Source organism: Heptranchias perlo, chromosome 29, assembly GCF_035084215.1.
Source record: "Heptranchias perlo isolate sHepPer1 chromosome 29, sHepPer1.hap1, whole genome shotgun sequence".
In the NCBI taxonomy this organism is placed as follows: domain Eukaryota; kingdom Metazoa; phylum Chordata; class Chondrichthyes; order Hexanchiformes; family Hexanchidae; genus Heptranchias; species Heptranchias perlo.
In genome coordinates this window covers 38,800,688-38,821,481 of record NC_090353.1, presented here as the reverse complement: position 1 = coordinate 38,821,481, position 20,794 = coordinate 38,800,688, and positions in this window count along the sequence as shown.

The following is a 20,794-nucleotide window of genomic DNA, read 5'->3' as shown; positions in this document are numbered from 1 at the left end:
ATAGGATGCTGCCATTGTAACAGTGAAAGAGGAGGTCGTAGTGATATTGGATAGGATAAAAATAAATAAAGAGGAGGTACTTAAAAGATTGGCAGTACTCAAAGTAGAAAAGTCACCCTGTCCAGATGGGATGAATCCTAGGTTGCTGAGGGAAGTAAGGGTGGAAATTATGGAGGCCCTGGCCACAATCTTCCAATCTGCCTTAGATATGTGGATGGTGCCAGAGTACTGGAGGATTACAAATGTTACACCCCTGTTCAAAAAAGGGGAGAGGGATAAATTAGACAATTACAGGCCAGCCAGCCTAACATCGGTGGTGGGGAAACTTTTAGAGACAATAATCTGGGACAAAATAAATTGGCACTTGGAAAAGTATGGGTTAATAAATGAAAGTCAGCATGGGGTTTGTTAAAGAAAAATTGTGTCGTTCTAACTTGATTGAGTTCTTTGATGAAGTAACGGAAAGGGTTGATGAGGTTAGTGTGGTTGATGTTGTGTCAATGGACTTTCAAAAGGCATTTGATAAAGTACCACATAATAGACTTGTTAGCAAAATTAAAGCCCATGGGATTAAAGGGACAGTTGGCAGCATGGATACAAAATTGGCAGGGGACAGAAAGCAGAGAGTAGTGGTGAATGGGTGTTTTTCAGACTGGAGAGAAGAGGGTGCAGAAGAGATTTACTGGAATGGTACCAGGGATGAAGGACTTCATGTGGTGAGACTGGAGAAGCTGGGGTTGTTCTCCTTAGAACATTGAAGGTTAAGGGGAGATTTAATAGAGGTGTTCAAAATCATGAATGGTTTTGACAGAATAAATAAGGAGAAAATGTTTCCAGTGGTAGATGGGTCAGTGATCAGAGGACACAGGTTTAAGGTCATCAGCAGAAGAGCCAGAGGCGACAAGAGGAAACATTTTTTTACGCAGCAGATTGTAATGATTTTTAAATTTTTTTTATATATATTCATTCATGGGATGTGGGCGTTGCTGGCGAGGCCGGCATTTATTGCCCATCCCTAATTGCCCTTGAGAAGGTGGTGGTGAACCACCTTCTTGAACCGCTGCAGTCCGCGTGGTGAATCTGGAATACACTGCCTGAAAGGGCGGTGGAAGCAGATTAAATAGTAACTTTCAAAAGGGAATTGAATAAATACCTGAAGGGAAAATATTTGCAGGGTTACGGGGAAGAGCAGGGGAATGGGACTAAATGGATAGCTCTGTTAAAGAGCTGGCACAGGCATGATGGGCTGAATGGCCTCCTCCAGTGCTGTACCTACTATGATACTATGATAAGTAATGTTGAACTTTATAGAACCTTGGTTAGACCACACTTGGAGTACTGTGCACAGTTCTGGTCTCCATATTATAGAAAGGATATAGAGGCATCGGAGAAGATGCAGAAAAGATTCACAAGGATGATACCAGAACTGAGAGGATATCTTTATCAGGAAAGGCTGAACAGGCTGGAACTCTTTTCTTGAGAAAAGAGAAGGCTGAGGAGCAACTTGATAGAGATCTTTAAGATAATGAAAGGGTTTAATAGGGTAGATGTAGAGGAAATGTTTCCACTTGTGGGGGAGTCCAAAACTAGAGGTTGTAAATATAAGATAGTCACTAATAAATCCAATAGGGAATTCAGGAGAGAATTCTTTACCCAAACTTTGAAATTATACCCTGTTTACCCATGTCCAGGCTATTAATATACATCAAAATGAGCAGTCGTTCTAATAGCGACCCCAGTGGTACACCACTGTATACTTCCCTTCAGTCTGAAAAACAACCTCTGATTTCTGTCCCTTAGCCAATTTTGCATCCATGCTGCCACTGTCCCTTTAAACTCATAGGCTTTAATTTTGTTTACTAGTCTATTACGTGGTACTTTATCAAATGCCATTTGAAAGTCCACATTCACAACATCAACCGCACTACCCTCATCAACCCTTTCTGTCACTTCATCAAGGAACTCAATCAAGTTAGTCAAACACGATTTTCCTTTAACAAATCTGTGCTAACTTTCATTTATTAGCCCAGACTTTTTAAAGTGCCTATTACTTTGTTCCAGATTATTGTCTCTAAAAGTTTCCCCACCACCGACGTCAGGCTGACTGCCCTATAATTGCTGGGTTTATCCCTCTCACTTCTTTGAACATTTGCAATCCTCCAGTCCTCCGGCACTGCCCCCTTTTCTAAGGAGGATTGGAAGATTGTGGCCAGAGCCTCTGCAATTCCTACCCTTACTTCCCTCAGCAACCTAGGATGCTTCCCATCTGGACCGGGTGACTTTTCTACTTAGATTACTGCCAACCTTTCAAGTACCTCCTCTTTATTTATTTTTATCCTATCCAATATCACTACTACCTCCTCCTTTACTGCTACAATGGCAGCATCCTCATCTCTAGTAAAGAACAATGCAAAGTATTCATTTAGCACCTCAGCCATGCCGTCTGCCTCCACAAGGAGATCTCCTTTTTTGTCCCTAATCAGTCCCATACTTCCTTTGACTATCGTTTAACTATTTATATGTTTATAAAAGACTTAAGTGCTCCCTTTTATGTTAGCCGCTAATCCATTCTCATACTCTCTCTTTGCCCCTCTTATTCCATTTTTAGATCTCCCCTGGGTAACGCGCCCAGTGAAATCGAGGTGCTCCGCACGCAATCGCAGGCTAATTGCAGCGGCGGACTGCGCATGCGCAGCATAGACTGTCAGCTGGAGGAGCCCTATTTAAAGGGGCAGTCCTCCACTGATTGACACTGCAGAAAATAGGAAAAATTACAGCATGGAGCAACCCAGGGGAAAGGCTGCTCCCAGGTTTAATGATGCCTTACTCCAGGTATTATTGGATGGGGTGAGGAGGAGGGGGAGGATAGAGATCTTCCCCCAGTCGACCCCCCACTGCGAACCAGCCGTCCTCCTAATATCGGGCCCATAGAGATTAAAATGAAACAGAAAAAGGCTTATGACCGATGTACGGTTCACATTACAGTAGAGAACCAGGCTAAATACATCACTGCCCCCACCGCACATCTCCTTCGGCACTGCCAACACTACTCTATCACATCACTCCTCACATCCACTCAAAGCTCATCCTCATCTTACCTGCACTTACTCACCTCGCCAGTACTCATCCCACCACTACCACTCAACCCAATCCTCATACAATCTCATGGCTCTATCTCATACTCACCCTCTCATGCATCTCTTTCACGGCCAGCCTCACTCAACCTGCCACTACCTGTGCTGCAGCCACAGGGCATGCATCACATATGTGCAGTAGGAAGCATAAGGCAAACGTGTCGTGAGCATGAAGGGGATGCACAGGGTGTTTGAGGGTTTTTCATGGTTTTTACTTATATTTAATTTCTGATCAACTCACATTACATATTATATTGTCACCACTACTGCCATGTCTTTGCGAATCTTGTCTGGTTTGTGCAATAATGCCCTTTCCTGAGCATCACCATGAAGACCCGCAACTGATGCCACCCATTGTGTCACTGCAGAGTGGGTGTAGGTGTATTTGCAGGGCTCTTTTGTGCAGACGACTGAGAGACGTCGGCGATGTCCCCGGTGGCACCCTGGAAGGATACGGAGGAGAAGTTGTTGAGGGCAGTGGTGACTTTGACAGCGACAGGTAAGAAGATGGTGTTCAGACCAGCCGGGAGCAGCTCGGCATGAAGGAGGCTGAAGATGTCCATGACTACATGTCGAGTGACTCTGAACCTCCGTGAGCACTGCTGCTCAGAGAGGTCCAGGAAGCTGAGCCTCGGTCTGTAGACCCTGTGGCGAGGGTCTTCTGCGACGCATCTCTCTCTGCTGTTGCCCTCCCTCCTGCTGTGCAGGTGGATGTGTCACAGCACTGTGTTGTGGGGCTCCACGTGTCAGAGGTGGATGGCGTGGCCGGCGAGGCTGGTGATGCTGCTCGTCCTCCGAGGAGGTCATGACTGCAGCTACGGCGGCCCCATCTGGAAGATGTACGTTTGAGGGGGTCCACAAGGTAGGTAAATGTGTCTGGACACCGGGGTAAGTGTGCAAGTTGGTGAATTTTATTGTTACGAGGTGGGTGGTGGAGGCCAAACTTTGTCCAAAGTGACAGAGTGGCCTCCTGCAATGAGTGAGGGTCTCCCCCACTACCTGTCAAATGGACCTTTGCAGCTGCCACAGGCTGATGGCTGCAACACGTCCATTTCAACTGGGAGTGTTTCCCCCAGTACGGGAAACAGTCCCAGTTGTTTGGAAAATCCCACCCCTCCTAAAATATCATGTTAATCAGGTCCGTAAACGACCTGAAATACCTAAATAATTACCTTAAGTGGCATCCCGCCGGCTTTAATTGCTGGCGGGAGTTTCACATGCAGGGGCTGCGCGCGCATGTGAGCACGTCACTGGGGAACCCGGAAGTGGGCGGGTTGGAGCCGGGCTTGGGACCCGCCCCGGGAATCCCCGATTTTCACAGCACCCCCGCCACGAATGCACCCGATCGGGGGTGCGAAAATCAAGCCCTATATCTTTAGCCACCCAGGGAGCTCTAATTTTGAGTGTCCTTCCTTTCCCCCTCATGGGAATTTGTCCACTCTGTACCCGAACCATCTCCTCCACGAAGGCCTCCCATTGTCCAATTATTGTTTTGTCTACCAATTTTTGATTCCAATCTGCCAGGGCAAAATCCATTTTTAACTCACTGAAATTAGCCCTCCTCCAGTTAAGTATTTTTATGCTTGATTGTTCCTTGTCCTTTTGCATAACTATTCTAAACTTAATGATATTATGATCACTGTTCTCCAAATGCTCCCCCATTGAAACATGCTCCACTTGCCTCACTTCATTCCCCGGAACCAGATCCAGCACTGCTTCCTTCCTTGTTGGGCTGGAAACACACCAATGAAGAAAGTTCCTTATATACATGTCAGGAATTCCTCCCTCTCTTTGCCCTTTACACTTTTGCTATCCCAGTCTATATTGGGATAATTGAAGTTCCCCATTATCACTAGTGTATAGTTCTTGCATCTTTCTGTAATTTGCCTACAATTTGCTCCCTTATCTCCTTCCCACTATTTGGTGGCCTATAGTATACACCCAGTAGTGTAATAGTTCCTCTACTGTTCCTTGATTCTAACCAAATAGATTCCGTCTTTGACCCCTCAACTACAACATCCCTTTCCAGTGCTATAATAGTTTCTTTGATCAATATTGCCACTCCCCCTCCCCCTCCCCCATCCCAGCTCCTTTCTTTCCTTCCCTATCTTTCCTGAATAGATTGTAGCCAGGAATATTAAGTATCCAATCCTCCCCTTCTTTGAGCCATGTTTCTGTTATTGTCAAGAAACAACAAATGTTTGCCAATAAAACAATAGATAAGGTGGAGAAGGGGAACCAATAAAGCCCCTCAATTTTTTTCTGGTCATTTAATCATTTGTTGTTTGTGGGATCTTGCTGTATGCAAATTAGCTGTAGTGTTTGCCTACATAACAACACTGCACTTCAGAAACAACTAGTGTATTGTAACGCATTTTGGAATGTCCTAGGATGCTTTGAAACGGCAGGACTTTCTTTCTAATTTCATGATTACAGTTGCTTATTTATGGACAGTTTGGCACCTCATGCAGAGATGGGACTGTTATAGAATCCATTGCCCCTTAATTCAGTTATGAAACGCGCTGCTCTTATTTCCGGGTGTACTGTTCCTTTTGAAGCATTGCATTGGTAGATTTTCCCACCAGTCACTGATAATCCCAACAGGAGGCCCGTTCTATTTTGAGGGCCAGGCCTCATTAGTATAGGGCCGGTGGGCTGCGTGTGGAAATTGAGCGCCAGGCCTGCCCACTGGTCCGAGCTACCGTAATATCGGGTGGCCCAGCCTGGCTGACCTGGGGGCCTGTGTGGTGTCCGTTCTTGGGAAGGGGACTCAGTGCGGCATCAGCCTTGGTTGGTATTGTGGAGCCTGGAAGAGCCCACATAAATAAATAAATACGTAAATAAATACTTCCCTGCTGGACCACCAGCTGCTACCGGCCGGAGTGTGTACGGTGCCTAGTCTGCCCTGTGCCTAGTCTGCCCAGTGCTGTCCTAAAATCGGGGGCCTATGTGCGTTATCGGACCCAAGTTGCATATTGAATCAGGCATGCGCTCCACTACTGAGCGATAGTCACTGGGGAAGAGGGGCATTGCCCCCCTCCTCGCCAGCAGGGGCAGGCAGTCAGTCACACCCCGCCATATTTGGGGTTCTACCTCCCCATTTCTGTCGAGCAGAAGGCCTCAAAATCTCCCCCAATAGGGTTTCACATAAATTTCTGATTCAGGAAAGAACCAAACATGTTAGTTTTGGGCAGGAAAATGATGAAAAGTGATCAGCTGAAATAGAATGTAGATAATGCAGGGAATGGCCTATTCTAATCCCTGCATTCTTATAGTTCTTAAAGATCTACAAATAAATTCCTGCAAATCCATAATGCTCTAAAATCTAAGGAAAATGACAATTATCACTGAAGTGATGCGATTTAATTACAAATTGAAATCACAAAATAAGATACAGAAGATTGCAGAAGCCTTTATAAAAATAAACAGTCAACCAATGTGATTAGAAACAGACCATAACTGTGTTACACAGAAAGGTGACTTTTAAGAAGGGGACACCGTTCCTTCATTTGAAGAGTTTACATTGCAATTCATTATTTCCCAATCTCAATTGTTTATCATATTAAGGGACATCGACATTGGAAGAGAATTAATGATGGTTAGAGCCTGGCAAAAAAGATGAGATCCAATAGGCCAAGGCAGACATCTTCATCTAAATCTATCTTCTAATCTTGTCAAAAAGAAATTTCCTTCAAAGTATTTGTTCTATATCTTTATCTTTGCTGCTTTTTGCTACTGTCTGCACAGTTTGTATAAAGTTAACCATCCGAGTAGAGTAATTTGCTGTGTGTTATTATTGTGCGATATCAGTGACTGAGGTCTGTCTTTACACAGGAACATTCAGAGATATTCCAGCATCAGGCTGAGACTGAGCTCTTCAATCTGGTCTGTAAGACCTACACGGTGAGTAAAATGGAAAATTCCTTCCAATGTTTAACACTTGTCCACAGTACAAAGTAATTAAATGAATATCAGTAATAAACAATGCTGGAAATACACAACAGGTAAGTGGACACCTGTAAGGAGAAAAGTCAAGCTAACATTTTGGGTATAGTATTTCTATTTTTTTTGCATATTTTCAGCATTTACAGTTTTTTAATAGACACCAGTGTTGTTTTTGTCAACTAAAATATATAGATAATTGTTGACTACAATTACTGTATTTTTGTCACAAGTAAAATTAGGACTACATTTCTTATAAAGACAAACTAATACTAAAATTTGAGATAGAGTCAAGTCTAAAACTAAAATTAAAATTATTTCCAGGACTAAGATGGAAGTGGTCAGCAAACATAACCTTGGGCAGATATTGGGAATTGAAATATAACTGGGCTAAACTGTCTTCTGATCTGGATCGCTGGCAAAAGTTGCCGGTGGGATGAGATTTCCTCCTGTCCGTTGAGCTCGGCACTGACCTCAACAAATTTCCTGTGGGGATGTGGGGAGGAACAGGTCCGGCTGCAGGATTTCAACCTCCCAAACATTCACAATGTTGCTGTTCCCACTGAAGAACTGAAATTCAAGCAATTTAAAAGTAGCCATCAATTGGCACTTTCGCCATTTAAGTGCCTGCTACGGCCATTTAACTTTCTTTGCTGGTCCTGCAAGGTTTTATCCTTACAAAGATAAATCAAAGAAAACACCAGAATATTAGTCTAGCTTTACATCCTATACTTAACTAGTTACTTTTCTTGGAATGACATTTCTAACATCCCATCAATTCAGGGTCCATCATGATCCACAAAGTTTTTCATGATCTCTGACTCTCTTGTTTTAATACTCAATCCTATTCTTAATCAGACATTCGTCAGCATTAACTGAACTTGCCAAGAAGCTGTTCTAAATACCTGCTACTTTGTGAGAAAAAACGTTCATCTTTTTAAAGCTTATTCATTTTGAACGTCATCGTTCTGTTCTCACAGTCCAAGTTAAATAACTTCCCTGGAAAGATGTATCTGACATCAAATTGTAACTAATTCAGTTGTTAAAATGTAGAACGCAGTTGCTAAATCCCATTATCAGGAGAGTTGGAGAGGGAGATTTCTGCTTTAAGAGATCACTCTTCAGTTGGATTACAACTTCACGAACAAGACAATCTCCAAGGAAACTGCAAAAATCAGCTCCTTTCACATTAGTCATTACCCCATTACTCTGAATAATATCAGTGCCCAGATGTACAATGCTATACTATTCCTAAAGATCTTGGGTTTATTTTCTGACCTCTGCTTTTTTGGTATCAATTCTAAATGTGGTCATACCAAGTTATTTTCACAGTTAATCAAAGCTGTCAATTAAACAGAGATAACATCTCATCTCTCCTAGAAGGTTTCCTGATTGGACAACAATCAGTTAGTTCCCAACTGCTCTTTGACACTTGTCTGGTAGAAAAACCCAAAAATGAAACATCCATTATTCTGTATAGAATTGCATAATGTTTAATCGTACCAAAGTCCAGAAACAATAACTTGCTCCAGAGAATCGCTGACTCGAGTCCGTTCATAAACTCCTGGAGAATTTGCCTAAACTTTATTTAGAGATATGTAATATAGAGATTATGATATCTGCAACAACCCATTCCTCCATACCTTACAGACATACTATTTATTTCCATCTCGGCTATAGTGATACCAGCAAGCAACCTGCCTGCAATTTCTTGATATACATGACCGACACTAAGGCTCCTGCCAGTAGTGTACATTCATAAATCAACTTTATGGTTTCATGAGCATTAGTAGGCTCAGTGGGGCCGTATGGCCTACTTCTGCTCCTGTTCTTTATGTTCTACCCCTTATGTTCAACTCTGGCCTTTTGTGCATTCCCTTTGTCTCTACATTGGTGGCCGTGCCTTCAGTCATCTAGGCTCTACACTCTGGAATTCGCTCCCTAACCTCTCCACCTTCCTTTCCTCCTTAAGACCCTCCTCAAAACTTACCTCTGATCAGGCTTTGATCACCCCTCCTAATATCTCCTTCTTTGGTTCAGCATCAATTTTTGTCTGATTACGCTTCTGTAAAGCGCCTTGAGATGTTTTCCTATGTTAAAGGTGCTATATAAATGCAAGGTGTTGTTGGTGTTTATTATGTGTGTGGCTAAACAATCAGACTAGAAATTTGAAAATGGAGGTCAATCGTGCACTGAAAGTTGAAGACATGAAACTGCTCATGATAGTTGAGAATAGCATTGTGAAAAGATGCTCAAACTGGAATTCTCACATTATTCTGGAGTCTACAAACACTGTGCAATGAATGCCCTGTTCTTTTCTGTATGAAATCCAATAACAACAAATGGTTTATGCTGCAATGCTAAGGTATTGAGAATCTGTGGTATTACCAGATTAGTTTTGGTTTATCAGTGTGTGATCCAGCCCATATTAAGAAAAAAGACCATTAAAACAAATTGATAAAAGGCTATTCAGTACATCATACTTGCTCCATCAAGGGACGAGGTATGACTATTCCATCATGGACTTGCTGTCCATGCACCTGTTAATCCTTTACTATGAGGACACTAAGGCCCTGCAATTCTGCGGCCGTAAGCACACCACCCACCAAGGGCCAGTATTTGGGGTGGAACTCAAATGCACTGGGTTTCTGCCCCGTTTTATCTGTGCCCCAAATTCCGGTCCGGGGCAGTGAGCGAGTCTTCCCTGCCCCCATGTCTTGGAGAAGCACCCGGGCTTTCTGATCAATTCTGCCATTTGGCACTCAGTGCGTCCAGCAGAACCTGCATGATCTGAAAACTGACATAGGTTCACATTGTCTTCACAGGGCCCTGAGAGCCCCAGAAAAAAAGGTAATTGGTCCCAGAAAGCGTTGATTACCTTTCAAATATCAGCAATTTGCTCTCTTTGGAGCAAGGAAAAATTATTAGGAGATTGTCTTCGTCCTGGCTGGAGGTCAGGGTCCTCCTGACTATGTGCTGCTCTGACTTCCAACGGTAAGGTGCCTCTGAAGCGCCCTTACAGGCAGGGGCTACCCAACCCAGCCATTTAAGTGACCCCATCCCTGGGATTAGGGACAGGGTCTGCCGTCTTCTCTCGGTTCATTGGAGTCCTGCTGTGCCACACTTCCACTGGTGGAGAAAGGACCCTAGAACCTCCTTCCTCTACTTCCCCTGAAAAAATTAAGTAGTGTTAATCAATTCTTAATATTAATAATTAGTTTATGGGCACAGGACAGTGCCCATGGGCATTACTACATCTACTTTTAATTTGTGTTTATCGAGTGCTATTAACAGGCTTTGCACTGATGTTTCTTGTTGGACAGGGGGCCCCACCTGAAGTCTGTGACCGGAGAGACGACATCTGAATATAATTCTCAAAACTGGAAATATGCTCCACTGTCGAGTGGGAGCATTTTATTGATGATGGACCTTATTTTTCTTTCATGATTCTGTAGCTCTGTCAGAACTTGTGCTATGTTCTACAAACCTGATTCAGTATATAGTTGTACTATCCACATAACTGAAATCCCTCATCCCTGGACTCATTCTAGTAAATCTCTTCTTCACCCACTCGAAGGCCTTCGCATCCTTCCTAAAGTGCAGTGCCCAAAATTGGACACAATACTCCAGTTGATAAGTGGCGAAAACCATTTTTGAGAGTTTCAGCTTCATGTCACTAATGGTTTAAATTCATCAAAATTTTGTTCTTGCTTATCATTTGAACCCGTGCTGTTCAAAAGACGCATTGTAAGAGAGTGAAATTTGTCTTGGGCAATATCAAGTTGGCTGTCTTTTTTACTCTTTGCCCAAATTTCTTTTCCACTGAAGTCATAGAAATTGGGCAGATGTAAAATGGGCGACTGATTCACTAGCGTCTGTTTAGTATTATCTCCCAGGTCAATTTCACCTCTAAATTCCTTCAGGGCTTGCTGTGGGCAGCCGGGAGATCCTGCCCAAATACTGCCTGTCTAAACAAATCATATTTAAATGGACCTTTAAAAGAGCCCGTTCCACCAGAGCTAATGTATTTAGCCTATGGTGAAAGTACTTACATCCCTCAACGTTTAGGCCCCAGCATCCTTTCAGTTAGACATCGCTTTGTCAGACAAGTCACCGATGTATTGTTTTCACGAGCTGGGCTGCTCACCACCTTAGTCTGGACATTGTTCATTGGTGAGAGAGGCCTGCCCAATTTTGTTCAGTGGCTGTATTTTCATGTGTCGCCCTAAGTGCCCCATTCCAAATTGTCTCAACTTCCCAAACAGGAAAAGGTTCAATGTTCAGCTTGTTAATAATCAACAATACCTTCACATATGAATATTTGGATTAGTTCAACCAGAACACTAGTTGTTCACGCATTGTTTGATTTGGGGTTTGTGGAATTGAACCATGTGCCTGGTGTTCCGTAACTGGCTGGAATGTAAATTGTGTGCACGCGCCTGGTATGTGCACGTGCCCAGAGTGTTTCTCACCCACCCGGTATGTGCACGGGCCCAGAGTGTTTCTCACCCACCCGGTATGTGCACGGGCCCAGAGTGTTTCTCACCCACCCGGTATGTGCACGTGCCCAGAGTGTTTCTCACCCACCCGGTATGTGCACGTGCCCAGAGTGTTTCTCACCCACCCGGTATGTGCACGGGCCCAGAGTGTTTCTCACCCACCCGGTATGTGCACGTGCCCAGAGTGTTTCTCACCCACCCGGTATGTGCATGGGCCCAGAGTGTTTCTCACCCACCCGGTATGTGCACGGGCCCAGAGTGTTTCTCACCCACCCGGTATGTGCACGGGCTCGGAGTGTGCGCGTGTATAAAGTACCATGTTCCAGTGCTCCGAGGGGAGGAGTCACATGGTCTCTTTTGTCCTGCCCCATTGGCGGGCGCAGGTGCCGGATCATGTGGTTTCCTTTCTCTGCCTCCCACTGACAAACGCTGGTTTCGCGCCAGTGCTGCGAGCAGAGCCGTTAGTCCACCCGAGGCGAGAGCGCAGTGGCCGGTGAGTGAATCCCCCCGGTTACAGCCGGTGCCCGACCCTGGAAAACCAGGAATGTTTCATAATGCACAGGGAATGTTTTATAATTTACCGGGAATGTTTTTAATAATTCACCGGGAATGATTAATAATTCACCACGGATGTTTTTAATAATTTACTGGGAATGTTTAATAATTTGCCAGGAATGTTTTTAATAATTCACTGGAGATGTTTTTAATAATTTACATAGAATGTTTAATAATTCACCTTAAATCTGTGTCCTCTGGTTACCGACCCTTCTGCCACTGGAAACAGTTTCTCCTTATTTGCTCTATCAAAATCTCCCCTTAACCTTCTCTGTTCTAAGGAGAACAACCCCAGCTTCTCCAGTCTCTCCACATAACTGAAGTCCCTCATTCCTGGTACCATTCCAGTAAATCTGTTCTACACCCTCTCTAAGGCCTTCACATCTTCACATCCTTCCTAAAGTGTGGTGCCGAGAATTGGACACAATACTTCAACTGGGGGATACCAATGATTTATAAAGGTTTAGCATAACTTCCTTGCCTTTGTACTCAATGCCTCTATTAATAAAACCCAGGATCCCATATGCTTTTTTAACCGCCTTCTCAACTTGTCGTGTCACATTCAAGGATTTGTGTACATACACCCCCAGGTCGCCCTGTTCCTGCATCCCTTTAAAATTGTACCATTTAGTTTATATTTTCCCTCATCATTCCTCCGACCAAAATGTATCACTTCACACTTCTGTGCATTAAATTTCATCTGCCACGTGTCTGCCCATTTCACCAGTCTGTCTATATCCCCCTGAACTCTGTTACTATCCTCCACATTGTTTGCTACATTTCCAAGTTTCGTGTCACCTGCAAACTTTGAAATTATACCATCTATTCTCAAGTCCAGGTCATTAATACATATCAAAAAGAGCAGTGGTTCTAATACTGACCCCGGGGAACACCACTGTATACTTCCCGCCAGTCTGAAAACAAACGTTCACCACTACTCCCTGCTTTCTGTCGCTTAGCCAATTTTATATCCAAGCTCCCACTGTCCCTTTATTCCCATGGCCTTTAATTTTGCTAACAAGCTTATTATATGGTACTTTATCAAATGTCGTTTGAAAGTATATATACACATCAACCGCACTACCCCTTTTTTTGTTATTCATCATGGGATGTGGGCATCGCTGGCAAGGCTTGCATTTATTGCCCATTCTTAATTACCCTTGAGAAGGTGGTGATGAGCCGTCTTCTTGAACTGCTGCAGTCCGTGTGGTGAAGGTTCTCTTGCAGTGCCGTTAGTTGGGGAGTTCCAGGATTTTGACTCAGCGACGATAAAGGAATGGCGATATATTTCCAAGTCAGGATGGTGTGTGACTTGGAGGGGAACGTGCAGGTGGTGTTGTTCCCATGCGCCTGCTGCCCTTATCCTTCTAGGTGGTAGAGGTTGCGGGTTTGGGAGGTGCTGTCGAAGAAGCCGTCGAAGAAGCCTTGGCGAGTTGCTGCAGTGCATCCTGTGGATGGTACACACTGCAGCCACGTGTGCTGGTGGTGGAGGAAGTGAATGTTTAGGGTGGTGGATGGGGTGCCATTCAAGCGGGCTGCTTTGTTCTGGATGATGTCGAGCTTCTTGATTGTTGTTGGAGCTGCACTCATCAACCCTCTCCGTTACTTCATTAAAGAACTCAATCAAGTTCGTCAAACACCATGTTCCTTTAACAATTCCATGCTGACTTTCATTGATTATCCCATACTTTTCTAAGTGCCAATTAATTTTGTCCCGGATTATTGTCTCTAAAGGTTTCCCCACCATTGCCATTAGGCTTACTGGCCTGTAATTGCCGGGGTTATCCCTCGCCCTTTTTTCGAACAGGGGTGTAACATTTACAATCCTCCAGTCCTCTGGAAATTTCCACCCTTCCATCAGTAATCTTGGATGCATCCCATCTGGACACGGTGACTTTTTTACTTTGAGTACTGCCAATCTTTTAAGTATCTCTTTATCTATTTTTATCCTATCCAATATCGCTCCTTCCTCCTCCTTTTCTGCTACAATGGCAGCATCCTCTTCTCTAGTGAAGATGGATTTGAAGTATTGAAGTGACCAAAGTTGGGAACTGAATATTCAGGGTTATTTAACATTTCAGAAGGATAGGAAGAAAGGAAAAGATAGTGGGGTAGCTCTGTTAATAAAGGATGAAATTGGTATAATAGTGAGAAATGATCTTGGCTCAGAAGATCAAGATGTAGAATCAATTTGAGTGGAGGTAAGAAATAGCAAGGGTAAGAAATCACTGGTGGGAATAGTCTATAGGCCCCCTAACAGTAGCTACACTGTAGGGCAAAATATAAATCAGGAAATAAGGGGGGGCTTGTAAAAAAGGTAATACAATAATCATGGGCAATTTTAACTTTCATATCAATTGGACAAATCAAATTGGCAAAAGTATCCCTGAGGATGAATTCATAGAGTGTATTCGGGACTGTTTCTTAGAACAATACATTGTGGAACCAACCAGGGAACAGGCCATTTTAAATCTGGTAATGGGTAATGAGACAGGATTAATTAATGGCTTCAAAGTAAAGGATCCCTTAGGAAACAGTGATCGTAATATGATAGAATTTCACATCCAGTTTGAGGGTGAGGATCTTGGATCTGAAACTACTGTATTAAACCTAAATAAGGGCAATTACATGGCATGAGGACAGAGTTGGCTAAAGTGGACTGGGAAAACAGATTAGATGGTATGATGGTGGATAGGCAGTGGCAGACATTTAAAAAGATATTTTATGACTCTCAACAAAAATATATCCCAGTAAGGAGGAAAGACTCCATGAGATGGGTGTACCAGCCATGGCTAACTAAGGAAGTTAAGGATGGTATCAAGTTAAAAGAAAAGGCATACAACATGGAAAAAATTAGTGGTAAGCCCAAAGATTGGGAAAAGTTTAGAAACCAGCTAAGGAAGACTAAAAAAATAAAGAGGGAGAAAATAGATTATGAGAGTAAACTAGCAAGAAATATAAAAACTGACAGTAAAAGCTTTTACATGTATATAAAAAGGAAGAGAGTAGCTAAAGTAAACATTGGTCCCTTGGAGGATGAGACTGGGGAAATAATAATGGAAAACAAGGAAATGGCAGAGGAATTGAACAGATATTTTATATCTGTCTTCACAGTAGATAATCAAGGGGCAAAGGGGAGGGAGGGTCTAAAAACAATCACTATCACTAGAGAAAAAGTACTAGGTAAACTAATGAGTCTGCAGGCTGACAAGTCCCCTGGACCTGATGGCTTGCATCCAAGGGTCTTAAAAGAAGTGGCTACAGAGATAGTAGCACCCGCTATCGGGTGCGTTCCTGGCGGGGGAGCTCCGAAAATCGGGGAATCCCAGAGCGGGTCCGGAGCCCGGCTCTAACCCGCCCACTTCTGGGATGCCCACTGACGCGTCGGCGTGCGCGCGTAGCCCCCACAGGTGGGAATCCCGCAGGCAATTAAAGCCAGCGGGATGCCATTTGAAAGTATTTATGTTGCTAGTTCAGGTCGTTTACAGACCTGATTGAGCTGTTTTATTAGGAGGGGTGGGATTTTACACTGAACTGAGACTGTTTCCCATACTGGGGGAAACACTCCCAGTTCAAACGGAGGTGTTGCAGGCAGCAGCCTGTGGCAGCTGCAAAGGTCCATTCGACAGGTGGGAGGGTGGGGGGAGACCCTTCATCATCGCAGGAGGCCACTCCGTCACATTGGACAGAGGTTGGCCTCCACCACCCTCCTCCTAACAAGAAAATTCACCGACCTGGAACCGCAACCCGGTGTGAGGACACACTTACCTACCTTGCGGACCCCCTCAGACCTACACCTTCCAGATGGGGGCCGCCGTAGTTGCAGTCATGACCTCCTCGGAGGGCAAACAGCATCAGCAGCCTCGCCGGCCACGCCGTCCACCTCTGACATGTGGAGCTCCACAACACAGTGCTGTGACACATCCACTGCACAGCAGGAGGGAGGGCAACCGCAGAGAGAGAGATGCGTCGCAGGAGGCACTACCCTCGCCACAGGGTCCACAGACCGAGGCTCAGCTTCCTGGACCTCTCTGAGCAGCAGTGCACACGGAGGCTCAGAGTCACTCGACATGTAGTCGTGGACATCTGCAGCCTCCTTCATGCCGAGCTCCTCCCGGTTGGCCAGAGTACCATCTTCTTACCTGTCACTGTCAAAGTCACCACTGCCCTCAACAACTTCTCCTCCGCATCCTTCCAGGGTGCCACCAGGACATCGCTGACGTCGCCACAAAAGAGCCCTGCAAATTCTATTAGTGATGTCTTGAGGAGTGTACATATTACAGAGAGGGAGGTGCTGGAAGTCTTAACACGCATCAAGGTAGATAAATCTCCGGGACCTGATGAAATGTATCCCAGGACGTTATGGAAGGTTAGGGAGGAAATTGCGGGTCCCCTAGCAGAGATATTTGAATCATCCACCGCTACAGGTGAGGTGCCTGAAGATTGGAGGGTAGCAAATGTTGTGCCTTTGTTTAAGAAGGGCGGCAGGGAAAAGCCTGGGAACTACAGACCGGTGAGCCTGACATCTGTAGTGGGTAAGTTGTTAGAGGGTATTCTGAGAGACAGGATCTACGGGCATTTGGAGAGGCAGGGACTGATTAGGAACAGTCAGCATGGTTTTGTGAGTGGAAAATCATGTCTCACGAATTTGATTGAGTTTTTTGAAGGGGTAACCAAGAAGATAGATGAGGGCTGTGCAGTAGACGTGGTCTACATGGACTTTAGCAAAGCCTTTGACAAGGTGCCGCATGGTAGGTTGTTACATAAGGTTAAATCTCACGGGATCCAAGGTGAGGTAGCCAATTGGATACAAAATTGGATTGACGACAAAAGACAGAGGGTGGTTGTATTGGGTTGTTTTTCAAACTGGAGGCCTGTGACCAGCGGTGTGCCTCCGTGATCGGTGCTGGGTCCGCTGTTATTTGTTATTTATATTAATGATTTGGATGAGAATTTAGGAGGCATGGTTAGTAAGTTTGCAGATGACACCAAGATTGGTGGCATTGTGGACAGTGAAGAAGGTTATCTAGGATTGCAACGGGATCTTGATAAATTGGGCCAGTGGGCCGATGAATGGCAGATGGAAATTAATTTAGATAAATGTGAGGTGATGCATTTTGGTAGATCGAATCGGGCCAGGACCTACTCCGTTAATGGTAGGGCGTTGGGGAGAGTTATAGAACAAAGAGATCTAGGAGTACAGGTTCATAGCTCCTTGAAAGTGGAGTCACAGGTGGATAGGGTGGTGAAGAAGGCATTCAGCATGCTTGGTTTCATTGGTCAGAACATTGAATACAGGAGTTGGGATGTCTTGTTGAAGTTGTACAAGACATTAGTAAGGCCACACTTGGAATACTGTGTACAGTTCTGGTCACCCTATTATAGAAAGGATATTATTAAACTAGAAAGAGTGCAGAAAAGATTTACTAGGATGCTACCAGGACTTGATGGTTCGACTTATAGGGAGAGGTTGGATAGACTGAGACTTTTTTCCCTGGAGAGTAGGAGGTTAAGGGGTGATCTTATAGAAGTCTATAAAATAATGAGGGGCATAGATAAGGTAAATAGTCAAAATCTTTTCCCAAAGGTAGGGGAGTCTATAACGAGGGGGCATAGATTTAAGGTGAGAGGGGAGAGATACAAAAGGGTCCAGAGGGGCAATTTTTTCACTCAAAGGGTGGTGAGTGTCTGGAACGAGCTGCCAGAGGCAGTAGTAGAGGCGGGTACAATTTTGTCTTTTAAAAAGCATTTGGACAGTTACATGGGTAAAATGGGTATAGAGGGATATGGGCGAAGTGCAGGCAATTGGGACTAGCTTAGTGGTATAAACTGGGCGACATGGACATGTTGGGACGAAGGGCCTGTTTCCATGTTGTAAACTTCTATGATTCTATTCTATTTTACTTGCCAATATTTTTTCATGCCCTCTCTTTGTTTTCATAATTTCCTTTTTAATTTCACACCTGCACTTTCTGTACTCCTCAAGGCTTTCTGCAGTATTGAGCTCTTGGTATCTGACATAAGCTTGTCTTTTTTGCCTTATCTTACCCCATATGCTCCTTGACATCCAGAGGGCTCTCGATTTGGGAGTCCCACCCTTTTTCTTTGTGGGACCATATTTGCTCTGAAGCCTCACTATCTCCTCCTGGAATACCTCCCACTGCTGACACTGATTTACCTTCAAGTAGCTGTTTCCAGTCCGCTTTTGCTAAATCACATCTCAGCTTAATAAACTTTGCCTTTCCCCATTTGAAAACTCTTATTCCTGGTCTATGTTAGTCCATTTCTACTTTCCTACGCTAAATCTAACTGAATTATGATCACTACCACCAAAATGCTCTCCCACTGATATCCCTTCCACCTGCCCAGCTTCATTCCCTAAAACTAAGTCCAGAACTGACCCCTCCTTTATTGGGCTTGCTTCGTACTGGCTAAAAAAGTTCTCCTGAATGCATTTTAAGAATTCTACGCCCTCTATACCTTTTACACTTCTATCCCAGTTAATATTCAGGTAATTGAAATCCCCTACTATTACTGCCCTATTGTCTTTGCACTTCTCATAAATTTACCCACATATTTGCTCTTCTAGCTCCCTCTAATTATTTGGGGGTCTATAGCATACTCCCAACAATGTAATTGCCCCTTTTATATAGTATATTTTGTATCTCCTGTGTCTGCCCATTTCACCAGTCTGACTATGTCCTCCTGAAATCTGTTACTATCCTCCACATTGTTTACTACATTTCTGAGTTTCGTGTTATCGGCAAACTTTGAAATTATACTCTCTATACCCATGTCCAGGTCATTAATATATATATATAAAAGAGCAGTGGCCCGAATACTGAACCCTGGGGAACACCATGGTATACTTATGTTGGAAAATATTATTTCTGCTACCAAGGATTGTTAATTGTTTTCAATAATATTCCACATGGTTCGGACACGAGTGTGTTTGTAACAGCAAGCTTTAGTGCAGACCCAAGAATGATGTTCTAATATAGTTATATCAACAACAAGCATTTGTACAACCTGTTTTTTCCTGCAGATTTCAAGGTGCACAAGCTTGACCTCCATTGGGTTGTGGAACTCCATCCGTCCTGAGAGCTCTAAAATTGGGGTCCCACATGCCCTGTTTTTATATTATTCAGTTGCTATGTTCTGCTGATAGCAGTTTTATGGTGCTTGACTGCTTCGGCAGTCTTTCAATGATCCAAATAATTTCAAGTGTTCCAAGTAATTACATCCCTTACCAAACTGCAGACTTCATGACCCAGCATGTTTTTGGCAACCCAGAGATGAGGAGCTCCGTCTCCACAAGCACTGCCCTCTTAGAAATGCCTGGGGCTTGTTAGGATACTTGACTGGTATAAACCATATTAGGAACATAGGAACATGATTGGCCATTTAGCCCCTCAAGCCTGTTCCACCATTCAGTGAGATCATGGCTGATCTGTTCTTACAAATTCCCTCCAGTCTGAAAAACAACCGTTCACCACTACTCTGCTTTCTGTTCATTTGCCAATTTTGTATCCACACTGCCGCTGTCCCTTTAATCCCATGGGCTTTAATTTTGCGAACAAGTATATTATGTGGTACTTTATCAAATGTCTTTTGAAAGTCCACATATACATCAACCGCACTACCCTCATCAACCCTCTCTGTTACTTCATCAAAGAACTCAATCAAGTTAGTCAAACACAATTTTCCTTTAACAAATTTGTGCTTTCATTTATTAATCCATACTTTTCCAAGTGCCAATTTATTTTGTCCCGGATTACTGTCTCAAAGTTTTTCTACCACCGACCTTAGGCTGACTGGCCTGCAGTTGCCGAGTTTGTCCCTCTCCCCTTTTTTGAACAGGGGTGTAAAATTTGCAATCCTCCAGTCCTCTGGCACCAAACCCATATCTAAGGAGGATTCAAAGATTATGGTCAGACTCGGTGGAAATTTCCACCCTTACTTCCCTCAGTAACCAAGGATGCATCACATCTGGACCGGATGACTTTTCTACTCTGAGTACTGCCAATCCTTTAAGTACCTCCTCTTTATCTACTTTTATCCTATCCAATATCGCTACAACCTCCTCCTTTACTGTGACATTGGCAGCATCCTCTTCTCTAGTGAAGACAGATCCAAAGAATTCATTTAGTACCTCAGCCATGCCCTCTGCCTCTAATCTATTCTCATACTCTCTCTTTGCCCCTCTTATTTCCTTTTTTAGATCTTCTCTGTATTCAGTTTAGTTCTCTCCTGTATTATGAACCATACATTTGTCATAAGTCTCATTTTTATGTTTCATTTTAATCTCTATATCTTTAGTCATCCAGGGAGCTCTAGATTTGGATGTGCTTCCTTTCTCCCTCATGGGAATGTGTCTACTCTTTACCCGAACCATCTCCTCCTTGAAGGCCTCCATTGTTCAATTACTGTTTTGCCTAACAATTTTTGATTCCAATCCACCTGGGCAAGATCCCTTTTCAACTCACTGAAATTAGCCCTCCTCCATTTAAGTATTTTCACATTTGATTGTTCCTTGTCCTTTTCCATGACTATTCTAAACATAATGATATTATGATCACTGTTCCCCAAATGCTCCCCCACTGAAATATCCTCCACTTCATACCCAGAACTAGATCCAGCACTGCTTCCTTCCTCATTAGGCTG